Source organism: Macrosteles quadrilineatus, unplaced genomic scaffold (genome assembly GCF_028750875.1).
Source record: "Macrosteles quadrilineatus isolate MER2022 unplaced genomic scaffold, UCM_ALF_1.0 Scaffold_9__3_contigs__length_116548681, whole genome shotgun sequence".
Classification (NCBI taxonomy): Eukaryota; Metazoa; Arthropoda; class Insecta; order Hemiptera; family Cicadellidae; genus Macrosteles; species Macrosteles quadrilineatus.
In genome coordinates this window covers 21,751,446-21,768,799 of record NW_026542602.1, presented here as the reverse complement: position 1 = coordinate 21,768,799, position 17,354 = coordinate 21,751,446, and the positions used below count along the sequence as shown (strand labels likewise).

The following is a 17,354-nucleotide window of genomic DNA, read 5'->3' as shown; positions in this document are numbered from 1 at the left end:
AAAAACAGTCACTCAATACATTGCATTGCATTGAGATTAATCTACATCATTTTGGATTAAGAGTAGTTATAGCTGAAAGCAATATGATTTATGATTTACCACTTTCCACTGAACATCTGATTAGTTGAAGTTTAAATCATTACAATTTTACTTCTTCTCTCTCAATCCTTGTACCTCATTGGTCCGTTACCCTTGTTGTTATGAGTAAAACTATGCTGTTATGAAAGTAAACAATGCTATTATGAGAAACTTTTCAGTTCTAATAACTAAACTGAAACGGCTACTTTAAAAACGTTCGTAGGTAAAATATTTTTTGTATGGTTTCTAATTTTTTAAGAATGACTGCCATCTTACAATATGGCAAATAACAATAATATTTCCTATATAAAACCTTGTGTTTTAAGATTGTTTTAGAATATAAATGCGATTTAAAAGAATATTTTCTCTAAGGCCAGTCAATGACTCCTCAGCGTGTTACACCTAAGAAAAATTGCTTGTGTTGTACATTCTGCATCCAGCTGATAAACCGCTAATAAACGGATAAGTTTAGAGAGAATATTTAAAGAGTAAATAGCTCTTGAAATTGCATCATTTTACATTCTTAAAAGACTAGAATACAGAGTGTTTTAGTTTTAAAGTTAGTTGCTATTTTGGAAAATGATTTTCAAACAATGGAATCAATATTTATTTGTATTGTACGATATTTTTTTTATGAAGATAGTACTTCTCATAGTAAAAAAATTAGCTATTGGTAGTTAAGGGGGCACAACCTTTATATATACCTCATCTTACTTAATGTAATAACTTCACAAAACAATACCATTCAACTCTGAAACAAACGCCAATTACTTCAAACATTGCAAATTTGTAACTTTAATTTATAAGCAAAACAAATTTTAGCTGGTGATAAATTTAGAAACAGTGACACCCGACACTAAAATCCATGTGGGAAGCCAAAGTAACGTTTTACTAATTCAAATACCACGAGCGGTGTTAAATGTTTCTCGTTATTGCAGTTGCTCTTTAATGTGGTACTGCATTTATTAACATCACCCACAGACACACACACACTTACGTGTATACACAGTCACACACACAAACATATAGTGATGGATGTTTTCAATCTGCTAAAGTTGTATTCTGTATACCGAGTTGTTCTAGTTTGTTTAATTAACTCTGCCATTCACGAGGGTTTACAAAGTACCACTGTGCAGTTGGGGTTTGATCTGACTCGGGAATTGATAGATGATTACTGAATAACAGAACTTTTGTTTACGCAACTTAATACAACCTTTAGTAACTTGAAAATTGTATAGGCTATTATTTTAATCTATCTGTTAACTTTCAATCTTTTGGAAGAATATGGCCAGTAAAAATTTACTAGCTAGTTGCTAACATTAGGTAACACCCGTGTAGGCTAATTGTCGAGGTCTTGGCTCTAGGTACGCAGATATTTAGCAAATTGCCCTATAGAGGGAAGTAGCTATTGCCCCTAGGTGGCACGGTAAGACCTAGACTAAAGACCGATATACTATTTTTCATTTTGGTGTCCCTGGAGGCCAAAAACAATATCAGTTCAAATGTTTACATAAGTACAATGTATATAGGACATACAGTGTATAGATTTATACGTCCGTGAACGCTACAACTTGAGTGATCTTTAAGTTCACTCAAAATCATGATGAAAGTAATTTATGGCTTCAAATTTTGATGACATTTTTTTGAAGATGTAGGGTGGAATAAACTTGATTGAGTTTGTGAACCAGCATGGTCGGACCATGAGAACGGGATTTTACGGGTGGTTTAATGGGGTTAAAAATGGGTTTTCTCATTTTTGACCATCGCAGCATAATATTTTTCCAATTTCTCTTTAAACCATATTAAAGAGCTTAAAATACAAAAAATTCAGTATATTGAAGCGTTTTTTACATTTATTTTTTACTGATGAAATTCAACAAATTTTAAATTATAAATTCCAAAGTAATTTTTATGGATAATAAGTAAACTGTTGTAGTTTGCATGTTTATGGATATATTTTAATCAAACTTTGCAAATTTATTCATTTTATACAAAGGTATTGATAATTTAAATTAACCTCCCTCCCCTGTAGCAGCAAACCTAGTCACTTGATAAACCGCATGTTATTTAAATAGATTAAATTGAAAATAAAAACAGTCCAATGGAAAGTCTGCAGGTTTGCTGTGGCGGGGGTATTTAGTTTACCTTAGATCACTGTTTGCTCAAAACGTTACCTTCTGTTTGTTATCCACAATGTATAACTCTCAAAACGAACATGTGAAATATAAGTTACTCTAGTTTATATCTACAAAAAAATACCTTCCAAGGTTTCCTAATCAAACTTTCTTAGGCCATTATATTGTATAAAACGTAGAAGGATGCACCTTGTATAATATCGAAAAACATTAAATAATGGGATTAATTAAATAATACTCGTAGTAAAACAATGACAATTATGAATCCAAAATCTAACATATGGATTATTCAATTTAAATCCACAAAAACTATTTTATAGAACTGTACCCAATATGAAGTAATAATATGTGTATACACAAACTATAAAATAGATATAAACTATACATTTTCCTTCATATATAAAGAGTACGAACCTAAATAACGGTCTGAAAAAAATAAAGAACACCACATGCATTTGTTTCATTACTGGCACAACAGTTAGTTGTAGCCGTGTAAACTGAATGTTTGTTAATTTAACATCGGCTTGGTACGAAGACATGTGTGTCACTGTAACACAAGCCAAGCAAATACAGTAGCATCACTTTTAATTAAGGTGTTTTAAAACTGTACGGTTAATTGCGTTTCTAGAACGTTTTTACTTAGTACGTATTATACTTTGACATAGTATTTAACTGATGTACAAGATTTTTAATTACACTTTTAAAAACTTTCATTGTAATAAATGATTTAAAAAAAATTTGTGTGTACTTTGATATTCTCTTGAGGTTTTCAATTTTACAAAATAAAATTCTATAAGCTTAGTATTCATATAAATATCAATACACAAATGTTTATTTCATGCAGATAATTGCTGGATTTGAGGTTATACAAAAACAACCAAGCAGGATGGTATCACAAAACACCATATATATATATAATATACAAAATCTTTGAGTGCTAACACAAAATTTAAAAACGTTCAAAATGACTTATAGTTGAAAGTTTAAGCAAAGTAATCTAATAATATTATATAGTTCTGTATTTTCTTGATACCACAGTGTATACTACAATCTATTTAGATCCTTTCAAAATACTTTGAAATATAGAGTAGTAATAAATAGCTGGAAATCCCCATTTTTAGTTGTTGAGCCCACGCAAAATTAGGGTAAGCTGTTAGGTAAATAAGGGGGCATGCCTCATTCTGCACCTAACAATCGTGATTCTTTAGACATTGTTTTCGTTTTGTTTGTTTTTTCTTACCGTTAAAGAGATAATTTGATAGATTATTTGAAAGCTAAGAAAAACTATGTGAGGTTTTTTTTCATAAAGTCTTTAGTGGTTGAAGTCATAAAAATTAGTGTTGCCATAAACTACCAAACTACCATAAACTAAACAATTTTGTTAACAGCTTATAGTTTTTCTTGAACCGTTCACAAAATTTAAAAAAAAACAACTGTTTTCAAATATAGAAATAAAATATTTGATATAAATATTTGATATAATAAATATATATCTTGCTAACGACGCAATTTTGGAAATATTTCATTATTAATTTTCGTTTTAATTTCAACCATTAAAAATATTCCCAAATATGTTTTACTTACTTTCGTTACAACGTGTATAGGGTCCCTTGTGTTGGGGCACCGTGTTTAATATATATTGGTGCAGTTCATAAATTATTGCTGCACCTATATTTTATCACTCTTACAAAAAATTCAATGAAAGTGTTTTTCCAATACCTCTTATTTAATTAATAAAATAAATCCGTAGATTAAAACGAGGTCATATTGGTCCAACAGTATTTAAAAATATTTAATCAATCTTCGAAACTAAATAATTAATTAAAACATTGTAGATACTAAATTAACATATCAACGAATATATTATTAATAACTGTAAGTACAACACACGCCACTATTGTTTTACCGCAAGCCAAACATTAATTTATAAACACTCCATTTCAGAAACAACATACATTATTGACCCAGAGCAATTTGTTTACCTGCAACTCTAGCTATGTTTTAATTTTCATTGTTTCAATACCCGTGAGCATATTCTTTTAACATAAATAAAAAGGGTGGGAACTGATAAAATAATAAATTTATTAAATTATGATTTAGAGTTATGATTAAGCTATTTGGACTTATGACAGGTCAATTAAATTTGTTTTCTCGTTATTGTCTATGGTAAATTGATAGTTTATTAGTCATGATTGTTTCAACTTTATGCTGACCTGTTTTACATTTACATTCTACAGGAATTTCAAACTGCATACACATATTAATGGAATACAAATAACGAACATATCCAAAGTAGTTGATCACAATATAAATCTATTATCTGAAAAAAAATATACTGTAATATATCGTCCTCATCGTCGTCCCATATCGTCGTGTATTAATATCGTCCTCCCTTCACATCCTAGGACGCTAGGTTCTAGCCCTTAAACTTTTATATCAGTTTTTAAATAGCAGCCAAATGGCCAAAATTGAAACTAAACATTTACGAGTTTTACGAGTAGGAATGACACCTTAAAAGACCAGTGGAGAGTTCAGGATCACCCTGTATATAAATTACATATCATTGTAGCAAAGTACGTTTTTGAATATATCAAATGTAATTAGAATATTACGTTGGCATGAAACACTAGGTTATTTTGTGTACTTAATACTCAAAAGTCTTAGCGGTATTTAGTTTACCTTTATCATTAACAAGCACAGAAACTCTGAAATCCTGGAATCAGAAATTAATATCGTAATGCAAATTTAAATGAAAAGTCGGCAACGAATATCTGTTCGAGGTAAGCCACTTATATTCTGTTAAATAATAACTCGACTTATTGAGGTAAGATTGCAAATCTTTGTGTGAAACAATATTATTATTAGAACACTTGTTTGTAAAGTATTCTGGCTTTTTTTTTACAAAAATTGTAATTGTAGATACCATAGAGAAATAAAGTCATATTTTCATTGGCATATATACGTAAATGGTTGTAATCCACTGGTTATTTCTCATTATTTTCGTCGAAAACGTACTTAGTTTATATATAATTACCGCCAAACCGAAACATTCCACATTTGACCTATATTTTCATACGTTTAACCATACTGCTCAACCATACTTGAACATGTGAGTTTTATAAAAAAAAATATCTGTAATAATTAAGTTTGGCCATTCATTTCAAACAAATTACAATGTAAATCTATATAGAAACATAAAATTATAGGGGACATCGTGTTTTAGATCCATTTTCTTTTTTAATTTAGCTAACAATTCCATTTAAAAAGAAGAAATTAAATTTTGTAACTTTCCTGAAGAAACATCGTTTTAGGGTGTATATAAAATCCTTATTTTTTTTTAAATCATGTTAAAAGAAACTGGAAATGTGGTAGAGGTGGTCAAGCGATTCTAACCAGGCTTACCATAAGCTAATAATCAACGGTGATTAATAGTGATGTTACATTATTAGGGATTAGCTCAATCATTAATTATTCACTGCTGATAATTTGTAATGGTAATAATAAACTAGGGTTGCGGACTGGTATAGCATTACGGATTGCGGAAGCTTGGCAACAATATAGTTAGTTTTGATCTTAGCTCTGCCATTAACTTTAATCATACTTTTATTCTTGATTTGATTTTATCATCGTACCATCCTGGGGTACAGCTGGTTAGACTGTGAAACTTCGGTCCTGGAGTCTCGTGTTCAATCCTGCCGAACTCCGATGACCTTATGCAATGTAAAATTATTGTGCTTTGATTGTTAGAACTCGCCTACTTATAAAACAGAGAGGTCTCTGAAGCGGAAGAATTTTCTAAGGACTCTCTTTACTACAAGCCATACGGTTGTTAAAAAAACAATCCTAGATATGGACTCCACACAAATGCCTTATATGGTTGTGGTCAGTCAAATCAAATTATGCAGTTTCAAATTAAAAATGTAAAATATTTACATAGTATGAAAATCAAAGCACAAAATCTTTTGTAACTGTGTTTAAATCAAAACTAAGAGGCCAAGCAATCTGTTCCTAAAATCACTCACCGCGGTCAAATATATGGTTGTTTCCAGCGACCTGCCTTGCTTGAGGAAACTTACCTCGTTTCCTGACGCTATAAATACACAGTGTTGCAAGATGTATCTGCGTTGAAACCTGGAGAGTTTTCCTTAGCGGCTTACATTTTGAATATGTAATCATGTAAAAACCTTAATTTGTATGAATTGCTGTAGTTTGTTGTTATTATTGGCGATACTTAAAATATATCCCATTCCTTTTAAATTCCAGAAAAGGATTTGATTCATAGGCTTTAGTAACTTAAAGTAAAGAGTTTTTTTTAACGATTGATGTATTAGCTGTATCATTGACTATAGTCAATGGTCGTATCTATACATTTATATTTAAGATACATAAAAACATGTACTATGCAATTTTAAAATTTTGGACTTATTTCAACACTTGTTGTCTAGTTATATTTAAATAGAAATATTACATTTACTTACTTTTGGTATACAGAGATATCTCTCAAGTTGTTTCTTTGTTCGTTTCAACACCATTTTATTATTTACCAGACATAAAATATTATGTCTAAGAAAGGAAAGGACACTTCCGAAATTATTGAAGACGCGTGCGTTTGTAGACTTAAAAAAGGTATCACACTTTAAAATTTTCAAATAAAATTTCTATCAACTGAAATATGATTTTTGCATTGATTTACATTTTTTAATCTTTTTTATTATTATTGAACATAAAAATAGGTAATGTTTACAGTGTTTGCACGTAAAATATATTTTTTGTGATTATTTCTTTGTTATGGCATCACCAAGAAATTGATTAATTTTGTATAGTGCAAACGGTTCAATGAATTAGAAAAAAACTATACAAGGTAAGGCAATTGTTTAAGGTTAAAGTTATTGTATTAGATTGATACCACTTACTTAAATTACTCAATTTTCCCCTTCATCACTTATAATGAATGCCCTGAAATAAGAACACTATTGCTACAAAAATACAGTCAACTATTCTAGATGTGTATACTCAGAAATTTGTCTTTTATAAAGAGTCCAACGTGTAGGCAAGAGCGTATGTTATTTATGGTCCCTGAAACCAGCAAAGTTTCATCCCAAAGGAGAAACTGTAGGAAACAACTCCATATATTTACTCCAGGATTTTAGACAAGTGTTTTAAATGAGCGCTTAAACTTTCAACGGGCTTCTTACTTTTAGAGCTAAGAAGGTTCATGCTTTTGGCATCGCAAAACTTTTGAGATCAGAACTTGAGTTAAAGTTTATTACTACATAAACACAGTCATGGAATGAGAGAGTGTAAATTGGCATTTGAAACGTGGATAAATAAAGTTAGTTCAAGTATAATTGTCAATATAATGTATCAAGTATAATTTATACCTTAGGTTTTCCTCGTTATAATTTTATTACCAAACGTCCGATGGAAATGTACTAAGAACACGAACAAATTAAAGATAAAGAGGGAAACGTTATATAATATTTATTTTTCAATTGGTTAAATTTTACTGTTTACACGTTTACTGTTCAAGACATTTTGTGACCAAATGCCTGCAGAATATTCCAATCAAAATCAAATTCTGACTTTTAGGTGAGATTATTTACCTATTTCATTTGATGCAGTATGATGAATTTTGAACACAACTACTAAGCCTTTTTCAAATTTGATTCATTACATTCCGAGATGAAAATTAATTTTTTTAAGACGAAATTAAAGTTCTGAGATATTTCATTCACTATCTTTAACTCAGAGGAAATTTTAATAATCACAAAATTATGGAAATACCTGGCACCTGGTATCCAAGATCTGCAAAAATAGGTGTTACTCAAAAACATATTTATTTATATAATCATGACATACTTTCCTTTTTTGAGTATATTACTTTAATACGACTGCATGGTAAACTATCTAATTTGAACGACTTTTAACGGAACCAAGATGTTCATGATCATTTGGCTATTAATCTTGGCTAAAGAAGCAACTGATGTTAGTAAAAAACTTACAAGGTGCCTCAAAATTTAAGATACTCTCGTTCATAAGTGATAGTCTGCTCGAATACGTAATATTGTATCTTAGTCTTAGTAAAATTTTTAAGATAAATGTACATGATTTTCTGAAAGCTATACCACATAAACAGTAAAAAAAACGTTAAAAATAATGGTGACACAATTCTGTAAAATTTTAAACTATTTAAACCCACGATTGTTTTGAGTCGCTTAAAGCGAAGTTACTTAGAAGTTATACGTATTGGGGTTAATTATGAAACGGGCTTAGCACTTTAAACAATAATGGGCAATTGTAAGGCCATGTAGACTTAGGAGGTTAGGAGGCTTACCGTAATGTTTGCCCTTCTATAAGCTTCCGTCTCTACTGTTTCTGGTTCAGCTAGCTCTATGTAGCTCTATTTGTTCAGAGTAAGTAATATTACAACGGTTTAGTCTGTAAATGGGTGTGTTTAATCTTAACTTTGTGCAAATATTTCCTCGTTTTATTTTTTATGGTTATCTGCAGTTTATAAGCTTTATTATATTAAAAGTTACGTAAATTATAAAGATAAATGCCTTTCTCTGTATGTTTCGTAAATGTAGTTTTTCCCTATTTTACTTCCACCTGCCTTACCTAATTACCTCCACTTTATTCTTCTTATCTTTGATTTCTACTCGTAGCAAAGTTTCACAACTCGGAACATTTATTACTCAAACAATTCCGGACTGGACCAATCAGGAAATGTAAATGAAGCAATAATCTCAACTTAGACAAAGACTTGAGGCGTCAACTGCGCTGCTTGGGCTATAACTGTCATGCCTTCGAACCGCTCGCGTCTACAATTAATTACGAGAGGTTCTGGTGGTTATATTCCGATAGAAACTTCAAATTACTCGACAGTGTGCTACTGTCTTCTTCCTTAGCTCACTCTTTACCTTTAATGTTAGTAAAACTAAGTGAACTTTCTCTTTTTGCGAACGTGTAGAACCTTCTAGTGCTTTATTACCGGTAACCTAGTACAACAGACTCCCCCATCACAACATTTGGCCAGGTTATGAATAATGAAATATATAGGAGGTTCTCATAGTGTATTTCACATTATGAAGCGAATCAGTTTGACTGTTTGCAGTGTCATGTTAGCATCGAGAAGTGTTAGAATTTTTTCACCTTTAGTACCTGAGGTCCAAGATACTTCAGGATCAGGATCTACCTCCCAGATGGGAAAGAAGTATAATGATGCTCACCACACGTTTGCGGACATTTATCTAAGTAATGTTTACTGGAAACTTGCATCCTCGGTGTGGCCTGTCATTAGAGGTAGGACGTGTTTCGAGACTAGGATGTTCGAAGAACAATCTTCTTCAGTTACGACCACGAGCTCGTTCAACGTCAGACTAGGGATTCCTTGACGACCCTCAGCATTTCGGAAATAGGTTCAGGGATCCTTAAGGACGCAGGATATTCTGTTCAGGCGTGAAAATGTCCCAAAAGGGTTCCGGCACTGTTCCCCGCTGTTTAATGGGTGTGAGTATCACACGTTTTCCGTCTGGGTACGTGAATTATGCATTCCTTCGTATGAACAGGATAGGAGGTTGTTGGAAGTTTGATAGTTGCATTTCAATTTTATTTATTTGTTCGTTCATTTTCTCTTGTCAAAGTCATAAGCATTTGTTCAACATTTTGTTTTTTTGAGCCAGTATATTGCTTTACCAAAACAAACTACTGTTATTAAAACAGTTTTGTAAAATACAATTTAATAAATTGTTTAGAATTTAATTTCATTACTTAGAATATAACTAATCAAACAATGTTCTAGTTGGATTCAAAACGCGATAGCATTCAAGTTTGTTATAAGTTATATTAATTGACGTTGGTTACGCATGAAAGTTTCGTGTCATAGCCATGAAAATTGTCAATTACAAGTTGTACTTACTACACGGTGAACTTAAAATGTAACTTAGACTTAATGTTGTAATGTCGTTGTATATCCGAAGGTAATAGTTCTGGAAACGGAAACGAATTTAAGGAAACTGGCAAATATTACAAATCAGCATTAGAAGGAAACGGGTAACAGTTTAAAAGTTCGTTATAAAACTCATCTCGCAAGGCGAATGTTTGCTTGTCGTAACGGAGTATTTCAGAGAGGATCTCGTATTTGCGGACTCTTATTTATTCGGTAAATAGAATATTGTGTATGTAAAACATGACATTTAATCATGAGCCAGGTTGACAATAATTTAAAACTATTTTTACCACACAGATTTAGTGTGCACTGCCGTTTTTCAGATTATAAATATACGTGTATAAATGAATACTTAGGAATGTCATTAAATTTTGCATTTTAATTAATAAAAATATAATATATACATTTATGTTACAATTTGTATTGGCTCAGTTCTTTTTAGTATTTAAATAAATGCTATTGTGCATATAAAACATGACATTTAATCGTGAGCCAGGTTGGCAATAATGTAAAACAATTTATACCACACATTTATAATGCACTATCATTTTTTTGAAATATACAGGTTGTCCCGTAACTCTCTGGACATATGTATATAGCGTTATTTTTTAGTCAAGACAAACACAATTCACCATAGGAACATGGGTCTGTGGTGCCTAGTTTTCCGTCTCTCCTAAACGGCTCAAGATACATCGTTGATATTTTGCAAAAATGTTTATCTTATTAAGACCTATTATTGTTATAAATTATACTAAAAAATCATTAACCGTTTAAAAATGGCGGCCATTTAAAATATTTGATGTCAAATTTCACTAATACTGTTAACTTTAAAAAAAATGCAAGAGACAAAACAAATAGTAAATTTTATTCAGTTTTCAATGATACTTTATTTGTCAACATTGGATATATAATAACAGAGAAACGTGTTATTTTCTTAATGAATTACCACCTTTCCCCATTTAAACCATGCTAATACTCCTTTTACATTGTTTAAATCATTATTAGTGAAAATGTGTGTTTAAAATTAACTATTTTTGTATATTACTTTACTCCTAGCTTCCTTCCTTAACTAAATCAATAGCAATAAGTAAATGTGATAAGCTAAGCGTACATTTAACTCCTTACTACGAAGATCTTTCAACATGTTCCTCAAGATGTGGAAGTTATTTATTCCTACCTGAAAGCAGGAAAGTTCCTTCCGAGCGGGGAAGAGGTAGAGATGTCAGAAAAGACGACAGTTTATTTACCCTCCAAATGTTAACTGAGCTGCAGATTTTACCGGGAAGTGTTGCTTCGTACATTTACAACTGTATAAGTTACTTAATATGGTTTAACTGTTTACTTTTTTGTATAATCAGTTTATGTTTGTGCTTGATTGATGCAGTATTATTTGAACATTAGTATGCTTACCTCAATACAAAATACGCGAATCGATCTATGTTTTGGGGTTATACATTTTTAAAAGTACTTATATTCCACTTTAGTCATGTTTGGCCAAATGGTTTGAGAGCAGTACTTCAGTCAAGAAGGTATATATTTAAATCCTGCCAGTCACAACATTTTAAGTTTGGGCTAATATCGTGACTTGGTGGTTCAAATACCATCTTATTTTTTTTAAGATGATCCTACCTATTAAAAGATAAGTTCCCTTAGGCAGGGTGAACACTCCTAATATTAGATGTTTTTTTACGCAACGTCACGCCATCGTTTGCCTCGTTTACTTATTTATTTTCCAACTTAACTGCTTTTTAAAAGTATGGTTAAGCGAATCAATCCTAATGTTGTTTTACTACTATAAACACTTGTTACTTTAACTATGTTTTCATTGCAATTTCGCTTAGCAATATGTAATGCCAGGTAGATTTGCTATTTCTAATCAAGAGTTAAGTTATCAGGGGGAGAGGTTTATTAGATGTATAAGCCAAATGTATTTTTTTATGAAACCCCGATATTTTGACAAAATGAAATATTATTATTAGATTTATTTTAAGGTTTGAAATTAACATATTTTTGGTAGGACCTTTTCGGAATGTAAATAATCTCAAAATCCACCCACTAACATCCAAATCGCTTAATAAATTCAGTAGTCCCAGACATAAAATATAATATTGTAACTTGTTAAATTATCATCGGTTTTCATGAGGGTCTATTTATGAAATAAATTATTAAAACCCCTTTAACAACAGTTATAGCACTCTGAAAATTGCGCTAGGATCAATAAAAGTGCTGGTTTATCTTTAAGAGAGTGTTCCTCAAAGTTTCCGGTGTAAAAACAAGTTGATAAGCGAGATCTTAAACGCCCTTCTGTACAAATGCGAGGAGTGAGCTTCCTTTCTCTCTTCTTGATTGTAATCTCCGGCTAGTCTTTCAATGCCTTCTGTTGTCTTTACACAACTTTACCTCAATCCTGTCTAATCAAAGATATAGACTTATCTTTGATCTGAAAATAACCGGTGTAGTCTCCGGATACGAAGAGGAAATGCGATTTTTCAAACTAATCTGCCTTTTATACTTTTGTGTGGTAAATCCACCGATCGTTTTAAAACAAATCGTATGACTTATTTCGTTTTATTTTATTTATTTAATTGAAAATTAAAGCGAAAATAATATTCATAATGTTAAAAATTCAAAAAGAGTGCAATAATTTCTAAATATATTAGTAGAAATAACAATGAATGAGTGCCAGGGTCTGTTCCCCTATTATAATAACAAAAAATAATTTAATTCACACAATTGTATTTAGCTATAATATAATGATAAAGCGAGTACTCTGGACTTTAAATGTTATAAATGTAACAAGCATATATTTTACTTACCAAACTATTCAAATAAACTACTGTATTTTGATTTCTTACTTACCCTAGTTTTGTTTACAATGTAAAATAAAATTTAAATTCTATAAAATTTTAAGTAGGACGATATAGATACGTGTTTATAGATACCTCAATCTGGTTTTCAAATATTCATTATTAAGATAAAGCTACAGGATTTTCCTCATAGCTTCCGTCAAAAACGCGTGATCTTCGGTCGAATTTCAAGAGAACCCCTTATTTCGGAAACTACTAATATTGTACTCAACATGAATGTATCATGCTCCATCTAATTTTAAATGCAAGACCTGCATATGACTAAAGATCACCCTACGTAATCAATGCAATAGCTAAACTCACAATGCATATTCTACTTTGCAGTAAATCCCTAAAATTTCAAAATTCTGATTAAATTCGAGCTTAGCATCCAAAGAAGTAAGTTATCCGAATAATTTTAATACCTTAAACTGTCCCCATTATATTCTCTCTGTCCAAGAGCTCTTTAATTTTAATGAGGTCTTAAGGATTTCTCTAACGTACGCAAATGCCCGGTTTTAGCCCAACAATACCGTCGTTGCGAACAACAATGGACCCAGCCCTTTAGAATTCTTTAGTTAGGTTTAATTAAGTATTCACTCAAGTAAAATGAATTATTTAGTGATTTAATATTTTTTTACTGTAGTGCCCCTTTAATTTTAACTTAACGTAACAAATATTGCTACAAATCAAGAACGAAGACTACACAATGATTAAGAGTTTTATCAACATTAGATTTTGTTATTGATAAAACCTGATGTTCCACTCACAGTTTACAGTTGTTGCCATTTTTTTTTTTTTTTTACAAAAATGAAAATAGTTGATATGAGCCACCGTCAGATTGTTCTGATCTTAATCAATAATTTTTGTTCAAATATGCTGACTTATAACTACTGTAAGCCATAGCATATTATCACATGACCACTCTCTGTAACAAAAAATAAGGTAGAAAGTTGAATTTTAGACACTAGCACATTCTGTAACTGGCTCATCAAACCATTTTATTTGTTTTTTCATAAGATATTAGTGTCAGCTGGTCTATAGGGCTGGGTTTTGGTTGGGTGGAGTACTTCAGCATCCAAAAATCAATGCCAGAAACTATAAATTGCGTTGCATTGTATACTCATGGATTATATACGGAGAAAATTCAAAAGGTTTCTGCAGATCTCTGGAGAGAGTTGGAAACACAAAACACTGAAAATCTTTAATTATATTAGTTATTAACAGCTGCCATTTTGAAACTACTTGATAAATCTCGACCATTGACAACCTGGGCCGAGATATTGTATCCACGTACTTGTATGCCAAATTTCATTAAAATCAGTTAAGGCATTTGGGTATCGTAACCAATCCATGGCGATCTAGCAACCTCTTACGGCCGCCATCTTGATGACGTCATTACGGACCTCCAAAAAAGGTCCTTTGGGGTCTGGGTGGTTTTAGGTCATGGACATGTATCCTATAACCACTTCAAATTACATGTTCTCCGCCAGAACTGAAATATTCTACCACTTACTACAACTATACAACCCCACTATGGGTTTGATTATCAAATGTTGAAAAGGTATCGAAACTATGTGTATTTAATATTTATTTATATTCAGTCATCGTTTCTTGTTAAACTTTAAATAGCGTTGCATTACATACACACTTTGAATTAAAAGGCTGATTTTGACAAAAGCTGTTACAGCGTTTTATTTTATTCAGCTTACACGTGCTTTGCAGCTTGGTAATCTACTGTTCCGTTGGATTTTCAAAGGTTTATAAATACTCGAGTGAATTACTGTTTTGAAATTGTATTCCCAGATAATATAATACACGGTTGTACATTACTTATAACAACTAATACTCTGGCATTAAATGTACTTAATTTTAAATCAGGGAAACTCCTACATGAAAATACTTAAAACCTGAAATCACCTTTTATGCTTACGTAAACGAACATTGTATAAACGATTTCATCAAACTATGTTCCAAGTCTTTGAGCATTGTGATGTAAAGGCTTAGATTTTAAAAATATCCTCTTTGTCTCCATGTAAATAATTCTATCTAGATAATTAGTACAGCTGATTATGAAAATCTATGAAAACAACAACAAGAATCTAAACAATGGAACCAGTGCAGTTATCAACGAAGAAAACTTATAAAGAATCGTCTGAACGTATAAGTATAGTTTCAGAGTTAGGCAACAGAGAATCTAAACAGAAGAATAAGAGATCTAGCAAACCAATTTTAAAATCATCTCAAGCAAGTGAAGATTCGACTTCTTTGACTGATGAAGAGGTGAAGTCCCTGGTGGTCAGTGAGATTAGCCAAGAAATCCTAAACAAAGCGCTCGATACAATTTATGAACATTACCTGGACAAACAAACTGTGTCTTTCGTATCACGCTGCGCAAGATTGGCCTGGGTAGCGCTTATAGATTGGAATAGTCAGCAGAAAGACAGAGGAGGTTTTATGGAGAACGACGACAGTGACGTAGAACCTCCAACATCTTCTAAAGACTCTTGGGTGGGTCTCGGTGTACCAGTAGGTGTAGAGGTATCGCGACAATCACTTTATACCACCATGGAAACAAAGGCAGAGGAAAAGCCTTCAGTGATGCCACCTGAATCGCGTTCACCGTCCAGAAAAACCACAGATGTTACTGCGAGTGGCGGAACACGATTCTCCAAAGGCCAGTCGATCAAACAGTCAAAATTTGTTGAACAGCTCAACAAAGTGAAGAAATCTGTGGATATAGCAAGGGAAGGAAAAACTACGAGAACTGAAGTGAAAAGGGAAACTTACGAGTGTCCGGCTCCAGTTCCTCTTCAGCCAAAGCACTTCCCTTCCTCGAGGGTGGAAGTTCAGTACGCCATTGTGCCGGGGAAACCTACCAAGGGAACTAATATAACAGGGAATTGTGAAACTAAAACTCAAACAATTCATTTGAAGAAACCGGTGAGACATTAGTTTAGAACTCAGATGAGTTCGAAACAAAAATAATTCGAGTGATTTTTATTATACATTATTTTGATGTATGCATTTTGTTTGATCATATTTTGATGTATTTTGACTTGCCAAAGAATTAAAATATAATTTGATTTCAAACCTAAAGCCGGATTAAAATCACGTTTGTCTTACTGTGTTTTTTGTGGTTTTTTTCTGTTTCCTCGGAAAACCTAAATTAAGTATTTTTTTTCTAAATCTCTAAAACATTTACATGGGACCTTTGGAAGCCAACTATGTTAAATCCCGCGGTAATAATTGCGATGAGGGTGACCAAGAGTACTATAGTAATTTATATATCATTAGAAACTAGATTTTTACCTTAAAACAATGGTGCAAAAGTTTTACTGCTGTCACAAAAACTGAATTAACTACGATTTTTTTTAAATTTTATTTTAAAGTTGCATTAGGAACGTTGAATCTGTCCTTCGATGTTTACAGTGTAAAATCTAAGTTAATAGCCCAAGTCACATTTATTGATTGATTATATGCCATTTTAAAGTAAATATTACCCTCACAACCCACACTTTGATAGGTAAACATGTTAATTTAAGTAGGCTATATGTAATATTTTATTAAAATTAATTAACATTAATAAACACCTCTAGGTCGGACATTTTTACTCTGGATCTGGTCTGGACTGGTTTATGAAAATTGAAGAAGGAATTCATTTCGTTCATCTCTTCACTTAACCGAGTGGCTTAGCTTAGGGTTAGACCATGTAACCGTTATGTCCCATGAGGATAATAGTGTAGTGGCAGTTTTAATAAAATGAACAAACTACAAATTGACACTATTCTAACCTAACATAACCCAACCAAACTTCTCGAACAGCTTAAAATTTGTTCTATAAGTTAAAAAGACTTGTGAGGTAGGTAGGTTGGATGATATGTGGATTCGTGACTGTATTAATTCCTTTGAAGGTAGGTTAGATTAGGGAATTTAAAATTAAGGTTATAATGAATCGAGTTGTTAATTTATATTATCTTTAGACTGCTCATTTTTGAAATTATTATTTATCATGTTTGTAGTACTTTTTACAAAAGTGCAAAAACAGTCTAGAGATAATATAAATCAAACAACTCGATTCATTATTACCTAAACTTTACCTTCCTAATCTTCCCTATTATATCTTCAAAACACTTAATACAGTCACGAATCCGTATAACACCCAACCTACCAACCTCACATGTCTAAATAAGAACTGATCATGATCAGATCATGATCAGAACTGACATGATCAATGTTCAGTTGAATTTACAACTGCCTCTCTCTTTGTCCTCTTTTTTATAAAATTACTGTTTGTCATCAAAGGTTTCTTCTTCTTCCCTAGACGATCATTTCAATCGTTCATGT

At 31.8% G+C, this 17,354-nt stretch overlaps 1 protein-coding gene across 13 annotated transcripts in view; it reads left to right on the top strand.

Moving 5' to 3' along the window:
- LOC129002646 (disintegrin and metalloproteinase domain-containing protein 11) overlaps positions 1–17,354 on the top strand; it is a 718,527-nt gene that overhangs the window by 631,439 nt on the left and 69,734 nt on the right. The window lies entirely within an intron of this gene.